General features: G+C 39.8%; 1 long non-coding RNA gene across 1 annotated transcript; it reads left to right on the forward strand.

Moving 5' to 3' along the window:
- Nucleotides 1-2,998: 2,998 nt before the first annotated feature.
- On the forward strand, nucleotides 2,999-25,977 carry LOC116421078. Its single transcript, XR_004231399.1, has 4 exons — nucleotides 2,999-3,258; nucleotides 20,115-20,171; nucleotides 24,435-24,637; nucleotides 25,717-25,977. It is a non-coding gene; the product is annotated as an uncharacterized LOC116421078 (long non-coding RNA).
- The last annotated feature ends 212 nt before the right edge of the window (nucleotides 25,978-26,189 follow it).

A 26,189-nucleotide genomic window follows, 5' to 3' on the forward strand; every position in this document is an offset into this window, starting at 1 on the left:
TCGGGTGTGGAGCCTGGCTTGTCCTGCCCAGGCACTGATTTGGGCCTCTCGCGGTTACTCTGGGGAAGAGCACGCTCCCCCCATCTCCAGGTCCGCCCACTTCAGTTCTGGGTTGTCCTGTCCTGACCTTGCAGTCACGGGGACTCCTATCTCTTTATTCCAGAAGATCCAAAGGGCTTCTCTCCACTTGGTAACTTTTCCCAGTTTGTGTTCTTGAAAGTAACCAAACTGTATTTCTTTTTCAAAAATGTATTCCATCATTCCGGCCTCTCACAAGATCAGAGTGTTCTCTCCTCCTCACCCCCAAGGTCCCATTCATTTAAATTTATGAGGTTTCATTATATAAATCCCACCTTTGAAACTAACTGCATCTGGGGTCTCCAGCAAGTCTAGAAAATGGGAGTGGGAGGCAGGACGGCATAATGGGTAGGGTCATCCTTCGACTCCCACCTCTTGCTCCTCTTGGCTGTGTGACACAGAGCAGATCGTTTAAACCCTTCAAGTTTCCAGGCAATTTTCTGAGGGGATGTCAACAGCTCTTGACCAATCTGCCTCATTGGAGTGGATTTCCCCTTCAGGATTTCCTCACAGGGATGACATCTCGGGTCAAAATCCAAAGGAACAAGTCAACCATCGTCCTAGAAAGTCAGAGATGAAAAGCTGATGGGAGCAGAGTTAAAACTGGAGGAGGCCTGAGCAGCCACTCGGCCCATCCAATCAATAAACATTTATTAAGCTTCCCCTTCATGACATGCACTGTGTTAAGGGCAGGGGGTACAAGGACAAAGGGAAACACTCGCTGCGCTCACAGAGTTAACACATGGAAGCACTGTAATGAGTGCCAGACTGTCTGGGGAGGAAGTCCACTTCTAGACGCAGCCCTTTAATTTATAGATGTGGAAACTGAGGCCTGACAGAGAAATGAAGTGACAGACCCACATTTAGCCCCCCTCTCTGGGCCTCAGTACACTCCTGCAGGACTGGGACTAAGCAATGGAAGGATAGTGGACATGGCCACATGAAGATTTGAATCCATCTCCTGCCCCTGACACTTATTAACCATATAACCTTTATCTCTCTGGGTCTCAGTTTCCTAATCTGTAAAATGAGGTTAAACCAGATGGCCTCTGAGTCCAAGGTTACACAACTAGTGTCTAAGATGGAATCTGACCTTAGATCTTCGGTACTCTGTGTATCGTGCCCCTTCCCTAATGCTACCCCATCTTTCAGACCTGGCCCATTTGTGGGTACCAAGAGAGATCTGCTTGCATCTGCTTATCTGGCACTGAACCCCAGGGGAGCCATGGGAATGAGGGGCCTGAAGCCTTGCCGTTCCCAGGCCATAGCTATTGCCTCCCACCCGCCCCGAGTCAGCTTCCTCCCTTACGAGCCCCCGTTGGAAAACCAAAGTAGCAAAATGACAACAAAGCAATCTCTCCCCCGGCAAAGGCCCCTGTGTGAAGATCTGTCCACTTTTAACATCCTGGCTTCCCCTTTTGGCTACAGTGCCTGTCAAGAGCCCCCCACGCCTGTCCCTGTTACAATGCCACTCTGTTCTCCAGCCTCCCCTGATGGAAACAGAGTAGCGGAGGGAGCAGCGGGCACCAGCGCCCACACGGGAGCCAGGACTCAAGCTGACGTGAGCAGCTGCGGACTCCGGAGATCCCTCCTTTCCTTAATCACAAAATGTTACAGGGAAACAATAAGAGATGGGCTGTGATTTGCCACTTTCTTCCTAGGGAGGTGAATCCCCTGGGCTGGGGGTAGAGGGTGGCAGAGGAGACAGAATCCACCACCAATACTTAAGACCCATGGGGGGATATTCAAAATTCAGAAGGGGGATCACCGGATTTGCAAGTGGATACATAACAGGTCTGAAGAGGTGGGTTCCAAGTAGCCTGACTCATAAGATCATAGAGCTGGGGCTGAAGGGGACCTCGGAGCTCCAAACCCTTCCTTTTAAAGATGGGGAAACTGAGGCAAATGGGCTAGACTGCTGATAAATTTCAAAGACGTTGCTAAACCCATTCATAGCAGCTAAGCCCTTGGTTGCCCAACCTAAGGCCATTTGGAAGAGAAGTTGGGTTAGAGGAAAGGAGAAAGAAGTGGTGCCCCCAAAATTGACATCTCCATTTGGAAAAAGTGGCTTGGGCAGACAAACTTGCCCCATTCCCCAGTGGAGAACTCCCAAGTCTTTGACTCTTGGAAAGAACCCCGTTCTTCCTCTACTACTCCAAGCCCCAAATTCACTTTTCTTAGGGATTCCATTAAGTCAGCAGCAAATCAATCAATATTGATTAAGTATCTACGGTATCAAGCATTGGGAATACAAGTAAAGGAAATTATAATCTCTGCTTCTAAAAACCTTAAGGGAAAAAGATAACATGCAAAAATCTATATATACATAAGATATATATATATATTTATAAGCGACATACATGAGATAAATGCAAAAATCTATATATACACAAGATATATATTTTAAGATATATATGCAAAAATCTATACATACATAAGAGATATATGCAAAAATCTATATACACATAAGATATATATATTTATAAGCTATATACATGATATATATTATGCAAAAATCTATATATACATAAGATATATATATATTTATAAGATATATATATATATATATTTATAAGATATATATATAAAATATGTAGATGGGAAATCACATTAGAGAGAAGACACAATAGAGACCAGGAAAGACTTCTCACAGGTAGAGGAATTTGAGGCGGGGGGAGGAAGGGGTCATGAAAGAAGCCAGTATAGATGAGGAAGATGAGTATTCCATGCAGGGGAGAGGGCTAATCCAAAACCTCAGAATTGGGAGGTGTTGTTCTGGGTTCAAGGAATAGCCAAAAGGCTAATATATTGGGTTTGGGAGGATGTGGAGGGGCAGTAAAGTGAGAAAGGGCCAGATTTGAAGAGCTTTTAAAAATGAAGAGAACCAATGAAGTTTATTGAGTAGGGTAATGATATGGACCTCAATTTTAGGAAAAGTAATGACTGAATGGAAGTTGGAATAGAGTGAGGAAGGACTAGAGGCAGTTAAACCCTTGAAGGTGTGAGGTGATGAGAGTCTGAACCAAAGAGGGGGCAGGGTCAAGAGAGATGATGCAAAGATGAACTCAACCGACTTTGACAACAGCTTGGCCTTGGAGGATGAGAAAGAGGGAAAAGTCCAACATGGCTCCTAGACTGTAGGCCTCAGCCTTCTACAGTTATAAGAAAGGCAAGAAAGAGGTAAGGTTTGGAAGAAAAAGAAAATGGGATCAATTTTATTCATGTTGAGTTTGGACATCTACGGTCATCCAATTCAAGTTGTCCAATGGGTAGTTGGTGATAAGATTTGGAGGTTAACATTTATCATCCTCTTCTAAGGTAATAAATACAGCAACCCAGGGAAGTATTTGTGGGAGGTCTCCTAGCAAGGAGGGAGGATTTAACTGATTACCTCATAGGATGGATTGCCCCTTGCTTAGCAAAGAGTAAACATTGTGTGTGTGTGTGTGTGTGTGGCCACACATTGATGATAAGGTATATGGGGATCTGGATTTCTGAGTTAAACCCCCAATACAGGGAAGTTTGGGGCCTTGCTTTTCCCCAAGCCTTCCCCCTTTCCATCTAGGCCATCCAATGGCTCAAGCTTCATTTAGATTATCTCTTGATACTTAATAAGCACATGTTGCATTTAGTGACCAAGCTTGAAGTCAGGAAAATCTGAGTTACAAAGGAGCTTTCTAATCGAGTGATTCTGGGCAAGTTACTTAACTTCTAGCTACCTTAAGATCTCCTCTGGCTCTAAATCTATAATCCAAGATAATTCTAAGAGGCTCACTATGGAAAATGCCATTCCCTTCCAGAAAAAGAATTAGAGTCTGAATGCAGATCAAAACATACTATTTTCACTTTTTTTTTTTTACTTCTCATGGTTTTTCCTTTTTGTTCTGGTTCTTCTTTCACAACATGATTAATGTGGAAATATGTTTAATGATTGTACGTTTATAACCTATATCAGATTGCTTGGTGCCTTGGGAAAAGAGAAGGGGAGGAAAGAAGGGAGCAAGAAGAAAATGGACCTTAAAATCTTATAAAAGTAAATATTGAAAATCATTTTACATGGAAGTAGAAAAAATAAAATACTATTAAGTGGTAGAAAATAAAATAATTGAAAATGAAAAATATTTCTCTGACCCATTGAATTGAAATGAAATCAATTGAATTAAACTGAATCTATTGAATTGGATCCAGCCTACTTTGAACTAAAAAGTGAGATTTTGCTTGACCGACATGGAAAGAATTGATTAATAAAGCAACTCATTTAATGGGAACCTACTGTTGTGATTGTTGCTTCTGCTGCTGTTCAGTCATTTCCAACTCTGAGATCAACTCTTCATGACTCCCTTTGGGCTTTTCTTGACTTGGCATTTCTTGGTTTGCCACTCTTTCCCAGCTCATTTTATAAATGAGGAAACTGAGGCAAATAGGGTGAAGTGGCTTGCCCAGGGTCACACAGCTAGTAAGTGTCTGAGGTTGGATTTGAACTCAAAATAGATGAGTCCTCCTGAGTCCAGGCTCAATGCTCTGTGCACTATGGCACCCCCTAACTGCCCCATTATTATACTGTAAATGCCTAGACTTAGACCTACCTCAGTGATATCAGAGAAGTCAGTTAGGATCCTCCCTGGTATAAAAAAAAAAAAACAACATTTGTAAAATCCTGGATAGTTTTCAAAATATATACTTTCTTCTGAACCTGGTGGGTAGCATAATACCAGTAGGAAGTGTTTTGGATTTAGAATCAAGAGATCTGGATTCAAATCTCAGCACTATCACTCTAGATGATAGCTAGAAGGGTCAAATATTCCAATTTTACAGAGAAGAAAACTGAGGCTCAGAGAGGGCAGATAACTTAAAGTCACAAAGAAGACAGAGTGACAGGGCTGAGATTTGAATCCAGAGCTACTTAACATTTTAAAGCTTGATTAACTCATCAGTACAATCTGTGAGATTCTTGTTCCCATCTCCCATAAACTCTTTGCAAGGGATCATAGTATCATAGATCTAGAGCTGGAAGGAGATTGGAAGCCATCTCATCCAACTCTCTCATTTTTACAGTTTAGAGAGTTTCAATGTCACCAAAGGTCATGCAGGTTTGTAAGTGGCAGAAATGGGAATTTGAAGCCAGGTCTTTGATTTCAGTTCCATCATTCTTCTCACTGGTCTATTGTTGCCTCTCAAGGCATTTAGGTGAAAGGGAATTGGGGAGGGAGTTTCCCGTCTAGGAGAAGTAACATGTCACTCCTGGCCCCAATGCTGGCACATTGGAGAAAAGCCATTGACCCATGGCTCTCTCCAAACTCCAATCTCATTGAGTTCTTGGAACATTACCTGGCAGCCAGTAAGGGACTGTGCAATTCCACACTCTTGTCCTATGGCTGGCCCACTTAACCCTCATTTCCTTATTCAGCCACCAAAGTGATTTTCTTAAATTGCAGGTCTGATCATGTCACTTTCGTACTCAATACACTCTAATGGTTCTCTATCATCTCCAGGGTCAACTACTTGACCCTGCTTCATTTGGCCTTCAATGTCCTTCATCACCTGCCCCTTTCTATCTTTCCACTCCCCTACATATCCTCTTGGATCCAATAGCACAGGCTTCCTGGCTGTTCCACACACAAGACCCCATCTCTTGCCTCTGGTTATTCTCTCTCACCCTTCTATGTTTGGAATGCCTTCCTTTCCATCCCTGCCTCTGTAGCTTCCTTCAATTTCCAAGTAAAATCCCATCTTCTACAAGAAGCCTTTCCCAATGCATCTTAATTCTAATACCCTAATTCTTTTTGTATTCCATTTATCCTTTTTCTTCTTCTTCATTTTCTTCTCCTCTTCTTCCTCTTCTTCTTCTTCTTCCTCCTCTTCTTTCTCTTCCTCTTCTTCCTCTTCTTTTTCTTCCTCTCCCTCATCCTTTTTCTCTTTTTCCTCTTCATCTTTTTCTCCCACTCTTCTTCTTCCTTTTCCATGTCCTGCTCCTTTTCCTCTTCCTCTTCCTCCTTCTCCTTTTAATCTATAGGATGGCTTTCTTTGCCTTTAGGAATTGCAGCCCATTAACCAGATTCTATAGGACACACACACGCACACACACACACAAGTACTTTCCCTCTAATGCAAGTAACCATTGCACACAGGTTTCCATTTCTTATTTCATCTTAGACTGACAGCAATCCTGGGAAGTAGGTCTTATTATTATTTCTGTTTTTCAGACAAGGAAATTTCAATTGAGAAAGGAGGCCACTTGCCCAGGGTCCCAAAGCTAGGAAGTATCTGAGTCAGGCTTTGAACTCAGCTCTCCTGAACTTCAGGAATTATAAACTCTTTCTTTCTATACCAGGTGGTACCATAGATAAGACTTCTGGACTTGAAGTCAGAGAGATCTGAATTCAAGTCCCACTCAAAACACTGCCTTTATAACATGGGAAAAGTCACTTCATCTTTCTCCTCCTCAATTTCCTCATCTATAAATTGGGATAATAATAGCCCCTATCTTCCAGGATTGTTGTGAGGATCAGATGGGATATTTATAAAGTGCTCTGCAAGTCTTAAAATACTTAAAATAACTCTAAGTTTTTATTACAGCATTGGTTTTTCCAAGAGCACTGTGAGTTTTACTCGGTATACTATAAGATCTTAGGCATTATATGTTAATCAAGAAAAAATAAAATATATAAATAATTTTATTCAATGTAAAATTTACTTAACTGTTATATGTTAATAAGACATCCCTGTGTTCAAAAATTAAACATAATTTGCCTGCTACCTGTAAGCTCTAAACTCAAAATGTATCATATCTCAAACTCTTTTAAAAAAATGGTTACTTGCATTAGAGGGAAAGTACGTGTGTGTGTGTGTGTGTGTGTGTGTGTGTGTGTGTGTCCGATAGAATCTGTTAATGGGCTGCAATTCCTAAAGGCAAAGAAAGCCATCTTATAGATTAAAAGCTTTGGGAACCACTGCACTGTAAGCTGCTGCCTCCCTGAAGTCCTTTTCAGTCCCAAAGCAATGAAGATATGGCCTTAGGATACCCCAAAACTCTTGCCATTGTGAGGTCATGTCCATAGATCACAGATTTAGACCTCAAAGGCCATCTAAGTCATTTGAGAAGAAGAAACTGAGACCCAGGGTATGGGCCCAGATTCTCTAACTGCAGATCCATCCTACAGACTCCTGTCCTCCCACACCCCTAAGTCTCCTGGGGGAAGAAGCCATCCCCTTTCTGAGGAATGTTGGCCCTGGAACTCCCTGGCAGGGAGTGACCCCGAAGGGCTCTGGGGACAGCCAGTCCCTGAGATAGTAAACCACAGGCCTTTGTAGGTTGTGAAGAATGAGAATAAACTGTGTTTGTTCTTCTGGAACAAGGGAGAGGCAGATGAGCCTCCTGGACCAAAGCAGCCTAAGTAAACCAGTTACTATGCCCTTTATTTGTGCCCTTCCCAAGATCTGGGTTTGGGCCAAAAGGCTGCCTACTTGCAAGTGGGGCTGCTGCCCAGAATTGTCTCCACTTGGGAAGACTCCACAGCAGGGCGGTTCCAGCATAGAATAACCAGCCAAACTTGCTACAACGAAAAAAGCGACACATGGGGTGGGAGATGGGGTCAGAGGGACTGAGTTCAAATTTTGCCTCTGCTACTTACTACCTGTACTATCTTGGACAAATCACTTAAGTCTCTCCTGCCCTCAGTCCCTCATCAGAAAAGTGATTGGTTGAACTAAAACCAGGCATTTTTAACCTGGGATCTGTGAATTTTAAATAGGTATACATATATACCTATTTTAAAAATATATATTTTATATATAATAATATAAATATATATACACAGAGAGAAAGGGAAAGAGGAGAGACAGAGAGAGAGACAGAGAGAAAGAGAAAGAGACAGACAGAGAGAGAGACAGAGAGACAGAGAGAGACAGAGAGAGACATAGAGAGACAGAGAGAGAGAGAGAGAGAGAGAGAGAGAGAGAGAGAGAGAGAGAGAGAGAGAGAGAGAGAGAGAGAGAGAGAGAGAGAACTATATTTCTTTTTTTTTTTTTTTCAGATTTTATTTATTTATTTATTTATTTTATTTAATAGCCTTTAATTTACAGGATATATACATGGGTAACTTTACAGCATTAACAATTGCCAAACCTCTTGTTCCAATTTTTCACCTCTTACCCCCCCCACCCCCTCCCCTAGATGGCAGGATGACCAGTAGATGTTAAATATATTAAAATATAACTTAGATACACAATAAGTATATATGACCAAAACATTATTTTGCTGTACAAAAAGAATCAGACTCTGAATTATTGTACAATTAGCTTGTGAAGGAAATCAAAGATGCAGGTGGGCATAAATATAGGGATTGGGAATTCAATGTAATGGTTTTTAGTCATCTCCCAGAGTTCTTTTTCTGGGTATAGCTAGTTCAGTTCATTACTGCTCCATTAGAAATGATTTGGTTGATCTCGTTGCTGAGGATGGCCTGATCCATCAGAACTGGTCATCATCTAGTATTGTTGTTGAAGTATATAATGATCTCCTGGACCTGCTCATTTCACTTAGCATCAGTTCATGTAAGTGAGAGAACTATATTTCAACATAATCACTTTCCTATACATTTAAAACATTCTTCTGGGCAGAAATCCATAGGTTTCACCCGACCAACCAGGAGGATTATGGCACAAAGGTGAAGAACCCTGAGTAAATGAGTAGATTAATCAAGAGCTATTTTACCAAGTACCTGAATATAAGAACCAGCAAAATCAGCCTCCTGGAGCCTTCAAGGAACTTATTCTCAAAAGGGGACAATGTATATATAAATTGGCATATATAAGATACAAAGTAATATATAACAAGTTTATAAAGATACAAAGGGATGGATAACTAATTCTCTAATCTCCCTTTCCAGTATTTATTTTATTTTATTTTTGACCACAATGGACAAATATGAATATATGCTTCTTCCCAAAAAATTATTAATGCAATTAAAATATAAATTGCTCCATTTTCTTTTTTTACTGTAACATTTATTTTGTTTTAAAATTTTACTGACATAATTATGCATATAAAGTTCAATGAAAGAATATTTTTCACCCTCTACATTTCTTTTCTGGCCATTAATTTTTATTATACTTTGTGACTTATTGAACAACATTTTGTCATATAAAGAAGGAGAGATGTCAGAAATTATCCCCTCTTGAGGTTGATACTTGATGTTCAACATTGGACAATGATAGTTGAAAAATTTTGGAAAACAATACCATAAGGTTTGAGAAGGGCAAAAAATCAACCTGATTTTCCAAAAAAAAAAAAAAGGGGGAAGAGAATAGATCTAGCAAACCGTAGACCATTGAACTTGACTTTGATCCTTGGGGAATTCTAGAATGGTTCCTTGGAAAGATTGTTGTTGAATATCTACAAAGAGAAGTAGCCATTACAAAGAGCCAGCAGGGTTTCATCAAGCACAGGTTTATGCTAGAGTAAGCTCCTTTCCTTTTTTGATCACTAAACCAGTAATGAAGGGAAAACTGTAGATGGAGTTTACCTACATTTTAGCGAATATTTATTAGAGTAACTCATACTATTTTTGTAGAGAAGATGATAAGATATAGATTAAGTATCAATAAAATTCAGGTGGATTCATAACTCTGGCCTCAAAGAGTAGTTGTTAATTACTCAGCCTCAATGGGTAGGAGATTGTCAATGGATTATCCCAGAAATTTGTACTTGAACTTATGCAAGTTGAAATAATAAAAACTAGCAAAAGTAAGAACTCTCTGCTAGAGAAGTCCATTTCTATCCTTACCTTTCTTTTCTTTATAAAGTACTTTAAGAACTGCAAAGAACTCTACAAATATGTCATTTTACCTCACAACCGATATTAGAGGTAGGTAGTATTATTAGTCCTATTTTATAGATTAGGAAAACAAGGTAGACAGAGGTTAAATGATTTATCCATGGAAAAATAGTTACTACTCTGAGGCTAGATTTGAACTCAGGTCTTGATGACTTCATCCCTAGCGCTTTATCTACTTTCCCCACACTGATGTATCAATTTTATATTTTTTATCAGTAGCTTAGATAAAAGTACAGATGGCATGTTTATCCATTTTACAGATCACAGTAAGCTTAATTGGATAGCTAACACACTGGAAGACAGACAAGTAAGTCCTAAATGGGCCTTGGTAGATTGGCGCATAGGGCTGAATCTAGTAAAAATAAAATTCAATGGTATAATTGCAAATCTTACCCTCAGATAAAAATAAAAAAACAGAAACTTCTCAAGCATATGATTGGGAGGCATAAAGAGACACAGCAATTGTCCTGAAAAAGATTCCCGGGGTCTCAGGAAACCTACATGCTCCATATGAGTCAGTGGAATAATGTCATAGACAAAACAGCTTTGGGGGCCTTGGTCTGTGTCAAGAGGGACAAAGCAACTAGGAACAAATGGGGAGGGATCAGTGTCATTCAACTATGCCCTTGTCAGATCTCACCAGGAATATTGCATCTAGATATGATTGCCATGGTTTAGAAAAGACATTGACAGATTGGAGAGTGTCTGGAGGAAGATGATGAGAGTAAAGAAGGACCTTAAGTTCATGTATACGAGAGCCATAGGAAGACACTGGGCATATTTAGCCAGAAAAAAAGGCAGGGAGACCATGTTAGCTGTCTTCAAGTATTTGAAAGTCTGTCATGGAGAGAAAGGATTGGATTTGTCTTGTTATACCCCAAATCAAGCTACAAAGAAAACAATTTAATTTTGATATCAGAGAAACTTTCTTTCCAAGAGCTGTTCAATAGTGAAGAAGTCCCTTCTCCCTGGAGGTTTTTAAGCAGAGATTGGATGATCAACTAAGGAACTAATCAATAGATATTTATTAAGCACCCACCATATGCCAGGCACTGTGCTAAGTGTTGGGAGTACAAAAAGAAGTAAAAGACAGCCTCTGCCCTTTAAGAAGCTTGCAATCTGACTAGTGAGGCAAATAAATATTTACAAAGTAAGCAACATATAGAAAACATGGGAGTGATCACCAAAGGAATGCATTGGAATTGATAACATTAGTAAAGGCTTCCAGTCACTTGCCAGATGCTGTTGTGGGCATTTTTATTCATTGTTCTTTTCTCATAGATGACTATTGATGTGCTTCCAACTCTCAGATGCTCTAATTCTGATATATAGATTGCATGTGCCTTTCTAAATGCTCAGGGATGAAGTAAGCTTTGAAGGGAATGCTCGATCAGTCTACAAAAAAGCAGGCTCCAGGAGGCTGAATGAGCATCTAACCAGTCTTTGGACTTCATCACCTCTTGCACTTTGGTGTTTCCAACTACCTGTGTGACCTTAGACAAGCCACTTGTCTTACCTACATTTCAACGTTCTCCTCTACAAAATGAGAAGCTTGATGACTAAGGTGATTTCTGGCTCTACATCCTAAAAGCTATCTCAGTCTTAGATCAGCTCTTCCCTATATCTGGAATGTCCTCACTCTCCATCTTTGCCCTTTAGAATCTCTCCATTACCTTCAAAGTTCAGCTCAAGCTCATTTAAGTTCCTTGAGTCCTTCCTTCCCCATTAAATTATATTTTGTATATCTTTATGTACAGATTGTTTTTCCTATAGAATATAAATTCTGTGTGAGCAGGAACAATTTTATTTTTGTCTCATGATAGACACTTAATATATGCTGACTTATTGATGGATCTTTGAACTGCTTTGAACTGTCCTGAGGCACCAAATCTCATCTAGAATCATGGAATCTTGGGTTTTTAATGAACCTTAGATTCATTAAATAAATGATGCAGTGGCCAGAGTTCTCTGGATTTGGAGTTAGAGGCTCTGAATTTGATGTAAAATGAGCTAGAGAAGGAAGAAGCCAACAACTTCAATATCTTTGCCAAGAAAATCTTAGAGGGGCTAGGTGATGCAGTGGAGAGAGTACCAGCCCTGAAGTCAGGAGGAGCTGAGTTCAAATCTGACCTCAAATGTTTCACACTTCCTAGCTGTGTGACCTTTGGCAAGTCACTTAACCCCAACTGCTTCAGCAAAACAAACAAACACAGTTGTGAAGAATTGGAGTCAAATAAAAATGACTAAACATCACACAATTCTAAATTGATTTATTGAATTCTACTTTAAATATATGTTTGAAAGTATTCTGTTTCGTATTTCTTTTGTGTTTAAGAAATAAATACCTATCCTGTACCTGACTCATATTATATATTGCATACCTTTTTATTTCCCCTTTTGGAGTAAACTTTGAATTTAGCTTTATTTGTTACCTTGGATTTGACAAGATTACTTTTAAAACCCCTCACAGCTCTAAATCCCTCTATCTAGCCCAGTCCTGGAAGCACTGACAATCAGAGAGGCAGAGAAGCTTCTTCATGGTCACACAGGAAATAGCAGAACTCCCTCATACTCAGCCCAGGATCTCTTTCCATCTCACTCTACCTGTCCCCTTCTTGTCACCTCCGTTTCCAATTGAAGAGAAAAACAGGATACCTTGCTGCTGTTCTGGGTTCAATCAAAGAAAACAATGGACAAATATTTACTAAGGATTTACTGTGTACCTAGCTCTGAGCTAGGAGAGAAAATAAGAAACTAGAAGTTTAGTTGGGTAGATAACACTTAGTGGATGAGACAAGATGCCTTATAATTAAATATTTAATTAATTGTGCAGTAATATTTATTAGAAGGCAACTAGATAAGGCAGTGGATAGAGGATTGGGAGTTAGGAAGACCTGATTCAAACACTTACTAGCTGTATGACCTTGCCAAGTCACTTAACTTTTTTCCCCCAGTTCCTCATCTGCAAAATGAACTAGAGAAGGAAAAGGCAAGAAAATCCCAAATAGGGTTGTGAATAATTGGATTCTATTGAAAATGATTAAACATCTCCAAATTACAAATTAAGTTATTGAATCCTGCTTTAAATGACTGCTTGCAAGCATTCTGTGTTTAGTTTTTCTCTTGTGTGTAAGAAATAAATACCTGTCCCATACCTGATTCATTTATATACATTGCATACCTTTTGAACTTTCTCTTTTGCAATAAACTTTGATATAAGCTTAAGCCTAAATTTTAAATAATTTGCCCCCAGGGCAAGGGGAAAGAGTTTAATGCCTATGAGAAAAGGGGAACCTAGTCTATCAATCACAAGAAGGCAGATTCCTCCAAGATTGAACCTAATCTGACCACATTCAAGCTCCAGGGCAAAGGATCCCCTTAGTGGAGAAGGAGTGGGCAAAATAACCTTCTGGGCTCAGTAACAATCCTTCAAGGTTAGAATATTGTTGAAAAGCTGAATATATTTTCCCCTTGTTCTCTTTTCTTCTTTCTGCATCAATTCACATACATCTTCCCAGGATTCTCTATTTTCATCATAGCTATCCTGCATTTTGAAGGCAGTATCCCAAAGTCAAGCTAATTCATGGAGCTGGGCTAACCTGGTCTCCCTATTAGGAACTAGGATTAAAAGCAGTTAAAGCCTGAATCTCTGGGGCTGGGTTGGCCAGCTCCAGATCCTGCCAAGAAGTCACACACACCTTTCTGGAAAGGAGGATAACTATTTAATGAGAAACAACTTTAAGGTACAAGCCAAGGATCAAAGAACAAGCTGGCAGGAACTTCAGGGGCCTTCAGAAATAGCATTATGTGCATGTCACCTTTCCAATTCCAACCACCATACATTTGTTAAAAACAATTCAATATCTCATTTATTTTCTCATCTCCCTCAACATTTTGGTCTCAATAACTTTGCAATCTAGAAACACACATCAAAAACATCCCCGAATCCAAATCAGCTCCAATCATTCAGTGATGAACAGAATCCCATGAAAACACATTGGGAAATGAGTGTGAACCACAACACAGCACTTACACTCTTTCTGTTATTGTTTGCTTGCATTTTTGTTTTTCTTCCCAGGTTATTTTTACCTTCTTTTTAAATCCGATTTTTCTGGTGCAACAATCTTACTGTATAAATATGTACACATATATTGGATTTAACATACAGCTTAACATGTTTTTAAAAAATTCCAGAATTGCAGACTTTCAGTTGTAAGGGACATTAGCCGTCACCCCTCCTCCTAACTTCCCTAATTATGCCCAAAGATCCTGGCACAGAATAGACATTTAATAAATGATTGCTAACTAGATAAACATCACCGACACTCTTCCAGGGACCTTGAAGAAATTCTTGACTCACAGTTCTGCCTCGACCCTTTATATCTTGTTAGCCATCAGTTTTATCTCTATATCATCTGTCACATGTGTCCCCTTCCCAAACTCCTGACCACAATCTACTTTAGACCCTCATTTCTAGCCCACACACCAGCAACAGACTCCTAGTCTTTCTTTCTGCCTTGAATCTCTCCCCACTTTGGTCCAATCATCCACACTACTGCCAAAGGGATAATAATAGCTCACGTTTATACATTGCTTGCTTTGTGTAAATGCTTTACAATTATTATCCTTATCCTCATAACAATCTGTTATTTTATAGACAAGGAAATGGAGGTAAACTGAAGGTAAGTGACTTTCCCAGAATTACAGTTAGAAGTCGAGAGGCTGGATCTGAGCTCAGGCTTCTAGATTCCAGGTCCCACATGCCATCCATTTGCCACTGAGCTGATGAGGGGCCACTTTTGTTTGCTTTTAAAATGAAATATAAACCCTTCTGATTGCCATTCAAAGGCCTTTACAGTCTGGACATAGTCTATCTTTCCAGACTGGTTGAGCATTACATCCCTTCTCATGTACTAAATTTCAGCCTTTGTATACAATCCTACTTTCCTACTTTGGTTCAAGTCCTGGCTCTCCATAGAAATGATCTTCTGCCTCAGCTCTGCTTTGTGGAACTTCTAGTTCTTTCCAAAACTTATATTTTTCAAGAAACCTTCCATAATTCCCTCAGTCTTTCCTCCCCAACCAGGAAATAGCTGTATATTTTTATATATTTTGCATTTCCTTATCTATGTATTCTGTATACTTTCTTTCATTTTTTCTATTATTATTATTATTATAGCTTTTTATTTACAAAACATATGCATGGGTAATTTTTCAACATTGACCCTTGCAAAACCTTCTGTTCCCACTTTTTCCTTCCTTCTCCCCATCCCCTCCCCTAGATGGCAGGCAGTCCCATATCTGTTAAATATGTTAAATACAATGCATGTACACATATTTATACAGTTATCTTGATGTACAAAAGAAATTAGATCTAGAAAGAAGGTTAAAAAAAACATGAGAAAGAAAACAAAAATGAAAGCATTTGTTTCATTATTTAACTGGATCTTTTTAAACAACTACTCTATGAAATTATTCTTATTTTATAATTGAGGAAAATAAGGTTCAGAAAAGTTGTGACTTACCCAGAGTCACACAGCTACTAAGTATTAGGGACTTGATTCTAGTCGAATTTATTGTCCGTTCCACCATGCAGACCAAGAAGACAATAAGAGACTGCTCGAAATTCTCCCGAATGGGGAAACTCATCTTGTTGACTTTTCAGTATCTCCCTGGCTAGAAACAGCCATTGTGGGAACTCATAGGGGCTTCGGATTATCCCTGTTCTCTGCTCTGTAAGCTCAGCGTGTGTATTACTAAGAGAACCTGACCTCTCTTCAAGGATTGGGCTCTCCAAATAGATGCTCAATGGACAGGTAGATACCTATATAGACTAGATACTGTGTTAAACTCTAGTGCAATAAATGCAAGCAAGAAAAAAGAAAGACACTCCTGTCTTCAAGACACTTATATTCTAACAAGGGAGAGATAATGAGCAAAAAAGGAATGCAGGAATTAAGGGACCTCAGGAACATGATGTTAAGAGGCAAGAGAATCAGAAGCACAACCAGAAAAGGAATGAAAGTAAGAGATCTGTAATTTATTTGTGTCTATGCAAGTTTTGATCAGCACAAGAGAATCATGGTACACATTACAGAATGACCAGAACAGAATTCAATATCTCTTTCCTTCTGATTAGCATAATCCTCCAGGAAATCGATAATCAAAGTTTACTGGGACAGATCAGTTTATCTCCCTTCCAAGCAAGACCGCTTATTAGTCCCATCACATTTCATTTCCATTGGATAACCTAAGCTTGGTCTTTTGAATAGTTGATCCTCCCTTGACATTAAGGTGCTGCTGTTTTGATTGTCCATGCTGGTACTGGTCAGACTGTCTAATGTAGATATTTTCCCCTATTATGGCCAGACACTATCAAAGGTGGGACTCAAATCCAGGTTTTCTTGATTCCTTTCTATTTACTCTGCCATGCTGTTTCTCAGTTAAGTAAAAAAGAAAAACAAAATCATAACATTCCATAGAATTTAAGAGACCTTAAAAATTTTCTAGCTTGATTGCCTCATGTGATAAAAAAAAAAACAGAGAGGGTTTAAGCAACTTCTTCATTGTCACATTGGAGGTGAAATGAAGAGACTGGTTTTCTATTCCAAACCCAGTTCCCTCTTCGTGATACCATTCTGAAATTATCAGATACCATTTTGCCTCGGTATTTTGGGATTTCACCTAGCTACTGTGTGTATCTATCTTAGAAGGGAAAAGGATGAAAGGCCCAGAGGCCAGTTAGGAGGCTTTCAGATTGGTCCAGGCCTAATGGGGAAAAAGATTATACAATGGCAATTATGTAAGGAGAAAGGAAAACATACTAGAACTTGATGACTGACTCAGTACAAGAGAAAAAAAAAGGGAGAGATAAACAGGAGGAATTTTAGATGACCTCAAAGTCCCATGCCAGGGGACTGACTCCATTTTCGATGAGTTTGTGGTATTGAAATAATGTCCAAGGTTAGCTGGAAATGGGGCTTAGACAGAATATCCAGGACATTTAGAGATGTCCATCCAGAAGTCACCCCTATAGAGAGCACTGTGGAACAAAGGAAAGACTCCTTAATTGTGAAACTACTAAAACTGAGTTCTAATTCCAGATTTGTGATTCATAACTTGTGTGATCTTAGATAAATCGTTCCCTCCTCTGGGCTTCCATTTCCTCATCTGTAAAATGAGGAGGTTGGACAAGATGATCTATCTCTAAGATACCTTCCTGTCATAAATTCTCTGATACCAGATAATATTCAGAACCAGAACAACTGATACATTCTCTGAAGGAGACAGTGTAGGGAGAGATGATGATCATGGACAACATTTATAGAGCATTCTCAAGTTAGCAAAGCAGCCTGACAATATTACCTTACATTTATAGACTGTAGTTTACCTGGCCCTTCCCCAGTCAACGGACACCCTCTTAATTTCCAGTTCTTTGCCACGGCAAAAGTAGCTATTATAGATATATTAGCACTTAGGGGTCCTTTTTCTTCTTTCTTTGATCTCTTTGGGGAATGGGCCTAATAATGGTGTTGATGTGTCAAAGTGTAGACTCAGTTTCTGAAAGAGAAGTGATGGACTCAAGATGAAAAATGAGGTATATATTTGGACCTGTGTAATGTGGAAATTAGTTTTGCTTGAATATACCTAATTGTTATGAGAAATTTGTTATGAGAACATAACAAATTTATGTTTGTTTTACTTTAAAATGTGGAGGGGAGAGGAGGAGGGAAAGAAAATAAATGAATGTTGATTGAAAAATAAAATACACTTTTAAAATGGTATGAACATATCATGTCATTTAGACAGAAAAAAACAAGGAATTCTGGTATAGTATAAAGCCCACCTCATTTGAAGCCAGAAAAATCTGAGCTTAATAATTCCCACCTGTGTGAGTTTAGGCAGATCACTTCTGGATTGGTTTTTGGGCTTTTGGGTTTTTTTCCAATCTGTAAAATACGAGGATTGGACTATATGGTCTTTAAAATCTGTCTCAGCTCTAAGTCTCTGTACAATCCCATGAACAACCCAGTGAGATAGGCAGAGGGATTAGTCCTGGGACGTCATGTGTCCTGGGAACTCCCGGCTGAGGAAACTCCCTCCATCAAAACAAGTCAGCACCTCTTCTGCAATTTACAGTCTTAGGAGAGAGGTTGTGATTTTCCTGGAGTCACAGAGTCAGATTGGAATGATGAAGAGGCTTCAATCTATCTCTTCTATAAACTAGGTAATAATGCTTTCATGTGGGTGTCATTAGCATACCCATTTTACAAATGAGGAAATTGAGGATAAGATGTTAAATGACTTTGCCCATAGTCACTATGTCTCAAGCAGGGGAAGAAAGCCAAAGACTGAGGAGTCTTGGGAGATAGCGAAAAGCAGTCTGACTATTCTGAAGAGATTTTTCAGACCTTGGGAAAGAAAGGAGACTTAGAAGGCTCCTAGTCATCCCCTACAATCATTTTGGTCACGTCAGTGCCGCCTACTGCTGCTGAACGCCAAGGAAGGATCCTTCAAAGCCTTCAGCCTGTTAGAGATACTGTCCTCCCCCCTGCCACTGCCATCTTGATCCTCCTCTGTTTGTTCTCCTTCTCGGTGACTTCTTCCTGAGCAAACTGGCGTGACTTTGCCTGCCCAGTCCAGCCGAGTGTCCCTTTGAACCGGCCGAGCCCGCTCACTTGAAATCCCTGAGATTCACTCTTTCCCACTCAGGGCATTGGGGGAAGAAGGAAGCAGGGCAGCTGGTTCCAAGAATAGAACAGCTCAGTCCTGGATAGTCTCAAGAAGGACAAGCCATAATGAGACTTTTTAAAGACCAATAAAATCCTTTGTTCTTTTTTTGTACATACAGGGAGGAGACCCAGATTGACTTGGCGATCAGAACCTACTCCAGTGACTTGGGCAATGATCATTATCCTCCAAGGAGGAATTCTGAATTATAAAATTTCTGAGTCTGGGGGCTTTTGTCATGTAGATCTCTCATTACTTCATGCTTTGACTATTGATAACACCAGTGGTTCTCAAACTTTTGTTCTCAGTATCTTCATGTTGTTAAAAAAAAAAAAAAACTATCGAGGATCTGTTCAAAGAGTTTTTGTTCACATGGGTTATATTTATAGCTATTTACTATATTAGAAATAAAAAATAATTTTGAATTTGTAGACCCTCTGAAAGGGTTTCAGAGACCCCAACAATTCTTTGGACTACACTTTGAGGAGCACTGGATAACACCCTCCCACTGGGCTGCCATCAAGTCTATCTTCTATTCAACCATCAAAGTAATCTTCCTGAAGCATAACTCTGACTTTCCCTCTTCCCTACTAAATCATCTTCAGTGGCTATCCATCACCTTTCAGATCCTATAGAATATCAGGGAAGTAGGGGAATAACACTCTACTTATTCTATAAGTAGAATAAATGGGTAAAAAGAGCCCAGGTTATGAAGGGTCTTAAAGAATGAACACAGGACTTAAAGTCAGAGGTCATGGGTTCAAATCTAGCCCTGCTCCCTGTGTGACTTTGGACAAGCCAATATTTTGGATGGGATCCTGGGGGGTCTTGAAACTGTTGAAGAGAAAGGGTCTTATTGGTGAGAGGATTCCTGGAAAAGGCTCTGAAAGCAGTGGCTATTCGTTCAGTCTGCCAACAAGCATTTATTAAGTGCCAACTGTGTGCCAGACAGCGCATGGAACATTGGGGAGACAAAGGAAGACAAAACCTACCTCTGCTCTTAAGAAGTTCATATTTAACGGAGAAAGAAACAAGTAAACAACGAGGAACATATGAGAGATATGCAGTAAATATAGAAGGTAATCACAGAAAGAGAAATATAGGGTGAAGGGGAATGGGAACAGACCTCTTGAACAAGCTGAAATTCCAGCTGAGTCTTAAAGGGAACCAGAGAAGTCAGAAGGCAGAGCTGGGGATGGAGAACATTCCGCAAATAGGAACTATCTAAGAAGTTGGGAGGGCATTAGGTGGCAGATAGAACACTGGACTTAGAAACAGAAAGCCTCATCTTCCCGAGTTCAAATCTGCCCTCAGACGCTTAATGCTCTCTGGCTGTTTGACATTGGGCAAGTCACTTAGCCCCAATTGCCTCAGCAATAAATAAATACATGAATGAACACATAAATCAATATTTATTGAGATAGATGGAACCTTGGGGATTATCTTGTCTAACTCTCTTGTTTTTCATAGGAGGAAGCCGAGATCCTGAGAAGTTAAATGAGGAACCACACTCTGGGCCCACAAGTGGTAAGCAACAGAGCCAGGATTTCAATTCGGGTAAACTGACTCCAAACTCAATGCCCTTTCAATTGTTCTGTCCTTCCCATTAGTCACGGGGTTGGAAAACAGATGGCTATTTAAATCACTAGCCAGCAAGTCTCAATTTATGAAAGTTTTCCACCCAAAGTACATTCTTGGGGTTTGATGTCATGCTATTTATGCCCCACCACATATTTCAGAGCTGGTTAGTCAGGGATAGGATTCAGACACGCCAGATTATAATTGAAAGTTAAGTCTTTCCAACTGGAGACCACTGAACAGTCAACAGAGTCTAGACCCAGTTCTCGGCTATATGGATTAGGAAAGACAAGAAATAGAAGCAGGGGATGCTAGTAAATGATTAACAACCAGCTTTTGGTGGTAGGATACAGGAAAAAGATAACCTCAACCCACTTCTGTTTTAATGGACATTTTCCACACTTTCTTAAATCCATACAACAGACAAAACAATCAATCAAGCTCTGATTCATACTGTTTGCCCATTTTGGAGGTGTAAATACACACATCAAACAATTTTTAACAAGCTCTTCCGTACCTGTTGAAACTAGCTCTACTACACTCCTGGACAGAGGCCAGAGGAGAAATCACTTCGGGGAAATACCGCAGAATTTGAGGTATTGAGCCTTAGTGATAAGAGTTAGTCTCAGGATAAGTGAGTACCTATCTCACCTCTCACACACTGTACTAGGAGGAAATTAAAAATGTATGCCTTTTTTTCCCCTCACTGCCGTTTCCACACTCTCCATTTGCCACATACTTATCACTTCTCCAAGGGCCAAGCCATCATCTATTATCTCACGATACTTATTCAATTCAATTCAAAGCATCTATTAAGCACCCACTATGTGCCAAACAGCTAGGTGGCTCAGGCTGGAATCGGGAAAAGTCATCTTCCTGAGTTCAAATCCAGCCTCAGACAGATTAGTTGTGTGACTCTGGACAAGTCACTTAACTCTGTCTCAAGTTTCCTTAATAGTAAAATGATCTGGAGAAAGAAATGGCAAACCACTCTTAGTATCTTTGCCAAGAAACTCCAACAGGAGTCACTAAGAGTCTGACACAATTGAAAATAGATAGGGAAAAATGTGCCAGGCACTGTGTGACATTTTAATTCTCTGATTACTAGTGCCATCTCTTTTGGAAAGGACTTTGTATATTCTTTAGGTACATATTGAGTACATGTCTCTCTTTAGCAGAATATAAGTTCCTTGAAAATGAGGACTATTTCAAACTTGCTTGTGTTGTCTCTTCTTAGCAGAATATGTTCCTTGAAAATAAGGACTATTTCATAACTTGCTTCTGCTGGCTCTCCTTAGCAGAACCCTAAAAGTTCCTTGAAAGTAGGGATTACTTCATACTTGCTACAACTTCTGAAGTTTTCTCATCTAAATCTTTCATCCTTCCACCTCTCCTGTTGCCTTATTCCTCATGAATCTTTTGTTACCTGAACCTCTAGTCCTTCTATCTCTATTCTCCCAATCCACCACCCCTGTTCTTGAGTTCACCTCTTCCCCTTATAGTCTTAGCCCTATAATTAATCAGTTTAATTACTTTCGACACCCTTGAATCTATTGTTCTTATCTTTCTGCTATTCTTGCTCTTCCAAACTTCAGCCCTGAGTAACCCCTACCATCTTTCTTCTGCATTTCCATGCTCAGGTTACTAAAAAGTGCTAGAAGAACTCTTGTCCCCCTGCCGACTAATTACACTAAAAAGTAATATTATTTAAGCTAAAATGGCTTGTTATTGCTAAACATGTCTTTCATTTATCTCTGATTATCTGGCATTCTTCTCAGCACCTGTTCAAATCTTCTCCCACCTCAAGTCCCTAAGTTTGTTTCCTTTAGGAAGTGACTTTCTTCTGCTTTACTACCAAAAATGAGACTACTTTTCATTTCCTTTACTCCCTGTTTTTATATCTTTATTCTTTCTCTTCTTTATTCCAATCTTAGAGGATGAGGTAGGCCTCTTATTCAGATTAACTGGCTCCCTTTTGCTATCCTTTACCATCTCTTTCCAAATCTCCCTAAATCAATCATTTTTGGTTTTTATTTCGATCTTTCCATATCTACTGGATACTTTCTTATTATCTACAAATAGGTTCTGATCTTTCTTATACATTTAAAAAAACCTTTACTGATCTATAATCTTACCATGCTTCTTTTCTCTTTCATTCCCAAATTAGAAAAAGCCATCCTTCCTGAGTATCCACTCACTCCACAACCCCTTACAATCTGGCTTCCTCCATTGCTACCATTGAGACTATTGTTTCAAAGGTAGCCACGATAATTCAGCCCACCAGATCTGGTGTATTTTTTTTTACCTTAGTCTTCATCTTCCTGTAGGGGAGTTGTTCTTTACCTATCCCAGAGGTCAGAAAACCCAGCTTGGATTTCATAAAGAAAAGATCAAATCAGAGGTATCCCATTATGTAATGTGAATAACTATTTTATTTATATATCAGAGCCTGATCACTGACTGGGCAAAATACTTCATACAAAACTGTCTGGCCCTTAAAATAGTTTGAAAGGGCTTGTGAGGTGGGTTGGTGAACAGAGTTATTTAACCATCCCATTCGCTCCACTACCGCCACCATCGCTGGTGACTCATTTCCTAGATGGTTTTCCTTCTCTTCTCTGGAAAATAATATCAAAGGGTCTATGCTTCTTTTTGTGTTTTTTTTTAACTTCAACTCCCAGCCAGACAAAGTTCTGACAAAACACCATAGAGTTAGGTAGATTGTTCTCTTTTCTCTGAGGGTTCTTCCCCCTCAACTGGCTTCTTCCAACTGTATTCCTGTTAGGTATATCAAGAATGGTAAGTGCCTATAGTTAACATTGTTGATAAAGAAAAAAAAACATTTTAAACCAAAAAAGGGAAACAGACTTTTCCCCATGCCCAAAGGGAGAAGCTTCAGGGTCCCATGAAGTATCTACCCTAAGAACAGAAAGGAGATAAAGAATGACCACCTTAGGGCCTGTAATGGTGCAGAAGAGTGGAGGTTAAGCAATATGGTTGAGCTGAAATAGGAACGAATGGGCCTGAAGTAGCAACCAGTAGCCAGTCAGAGGAATTAAGGTTCATCTGCAAATTATGGGCTTGCTCTGAAGGCTCCTGTATCTTCAGATGGCGGGTTGCTGATCTCCTGTGAGTGGAGGATAAAGGTATTCCTAAAGTTGATGATCTGCTAGAGGAAGTAGCAGCTGTCTTAACATTCTTCACAACCAGTCATTCCAAATAGCCTCATCCCTGGAGTCCTGACTCCATTCCTTGTGGCAAGTGCCTGTGTCAGAGCTTCTACTGTCCCACCTCCGATCACTTCTTCAATTCTATTCGTCTTCCAGGTGCCCCATCAAGAGGCACATTTCCCTTCCAATCTCTCCCTCTGGACTTGCCAAACTGGCTTTAAAAGATTTCCCAAGCACCTGGTCTCTCATTCTTTATTTTTGGACATTGCTTCTTTTCTACTTTACTGAAGGAGCTTGACTATATTTCCTACAGGCATTAGTTGGTTTAATAACTCATTATCAACCTGTGATTAGACCAAATCCTTCATGCCCATTCTATAGTTAAATAATTACGGTCCATAGAAAATCGAAGGGGGAAAACATGAATCTTAGGATTTACAGAAGGAGCATCAGACTGGGTGGAAAGTCAGGACTGTGTCAGGAAAAGGGCTCAGAAGTGGCCAGGAACTAGGTGTGAGCTGAGAAAGTCACTGTTTATTCCCAGTGTTATTTTGGGGCAAGTCTAACCCAACAGAGTTCACAGAAGCAGAGACCTCAGAATGAGCAATGTCATGCTGTCTCACCACTGAAAAATGAGATAAACAGAGCATAGATATGAAGTCAGGTGGAAGAGGTAAAAGTACCTGGTTTGCAACCCAAGAGATCATAGAATCTTACATCTAAGGACCAGAAGGAAGCTCAAAGGTCATCAGCTCCAGCATTCTCATTTTTCAGATGAGGGAACTGAGACCCAGCGAGTTGAATGGTCTTGCTAAGATCACACAGGTACTAAATGGTTTCGGGTGACAAAGGGAAGCCATGTCCTCTTATTCTTGTTCTCTCTCCACCAGTCCAAGGGTCTCAGCCCTAACCCCACCAATCCCAGAATCCCTTCTTTAGTGACCAGCAGATATCCTCATTGAATCAGGGGCAGCTGTCACCAACCTTCACTTGGTGGGGGCCTCCGAAAGCTATTTCCTGATCATTGTTTGGATGTGTTTAGTTTTGTTGTTAGGTCTAAAATGGCCAAGGCTGTGCAGGGATCTTAATGAAAGATGGCAGGGTGTCCCTGAAGACCAGGAGGAGAAAAAAGACCATGGCGGAAGAAAGCATGAAGAAATGTGATACCCATTAGAAATATCTCCAACAAAGCAGCATGGAAGTTGGCAGGGACACTTCTGTGGCCTTCCAGGAATAGTTTTCAGGGTTTGTACCATTCTCTCATGTTCTGGGGTCCTGGCAATACATAGCTCCCAAACCATCCAAGGGCAATAAGCCTGGCTCATTGGGTAAGACTGCAGCTCACAGAAGCCAAGACACCCCAAGACTGACTACAGTGGGGAGCTTCACCTGAAGAGTACCACTGTACTTATGATGGGCCACGGGAGGGGGAAGGGACTCAAACATTAGAATGGGTCTGCTTTGATGCAGAACAGCCATTAACTTAGAGACATAAGGGAGATGAGAGGTATTTCAGTCCAATCCTCTCATTTTAAGAAGAAATGGAAACATTGAGGGATCTAAGATCACAAAGCTAGTGAGGAATGAATGCATCTGTGAGTGAATAAATGCACATTGAAGCAGTAACTTTGAATAACGACTATCTTAGTGCACTTTCCAGTGCCTTAATCGCCCACAGACTCCATCCTATGCCATCCAGGAGTTTCACTGTTAGAACAGAAATCTCCTGTGCTGTATAAACCTTAGATTAACCTATAGACTTTGAGGAAAGGAAGTGATCATCATAAAAGTTTTTTTTACAAAAACTCACACTGCCTAAAATTTTCTAAACAGTTTTATTAAGGGAGTCTTACTCCTCCCCCCAAAAAAGTTGTTCTAGGAGCTTCTTGTGAATAGTCATTCTTCTTCAGTGTATTTAAAATTCAAAGATATATTTGTGTTCAGCTTGTCAAGAATATGTCTTCTGTGTCTCTGAGTAAGGAAATGACAAGTCCATATGACTAGCAGCTGACATTTAATGTCTACAGAGCACTTAACTGGCATCATAACTGGCAACAACTTTAGGAAATAGGTTCTCTAGATTTTTTAGAGTGAACAAGCTGAGATTCAGAAAGGTTAGTGGTTTACCTATGGTCACACAGCTAGTTAAGTATATGTAGAGAGATTTAGGTCTTTTCTGACTTCAAGCAGCATTTCTTTTTTCTCATTTAATAGTATTTTATTTTTCTAATTACATGTAAAAATAGTTTTAAACTTCATTTTTGTAAGATTTTGAGTCTCAAATTTTTCTCTCTTCCTCCCTCTTTTTCCTCCTCCCTCTCCAGCAAGCAATCTGATGTAGGTTATATGGAGCAGCATTTCTTTATTCATCTAGGTATTCTCACTTAGATGGTTTTGTTCCCTGCTCCTTTGTTCTTCTGTTCAGTCCATCAGCTCCATGGAAGGCAAATGAACTACCATCTGGGTAGTTTATGTAAGTAGCCTGTAAGTATTATAAAAAGCCTGTGAATAACTATGTAAGACCCTAAGGCTCTGAGGATTGGTTCAACACAAGGCAAATGCTCAATAAATGGTCCTCAATCCTCCCTGAAAGCTTCTTGTCTTCATTCTTCCTTGGTTTTGAGTTCATGCTTCTCTGTATTTGTTAAAACTTTCTATCTGTGCATCTATTTTGAATCCTGTTCCTGGGCCCCAGTTCTACCTTGTCATCACTAGCTGGAAATCCCATAGACACCTTAAGTTCAAAGCAAAATGGTTTATCTTCCCACCTAGACCTGATTCACCTTCCTTAGTTCTG

This window comes from Sarcophilus harrisii, chromosome 2 (genome assembly GCF_902635505.1).
Source record: "Sarcophilus harrisii chromosome 2, mSarHar1.11, whole genome shotgun sequence".
Classification (NCBI taxonomy): Eukaryota; Metazoa; Chordata; class Mammalia; order Dasyuromorphia; family Dasyuridae; genus Sarcophilus; species Sarcophilus harrisii.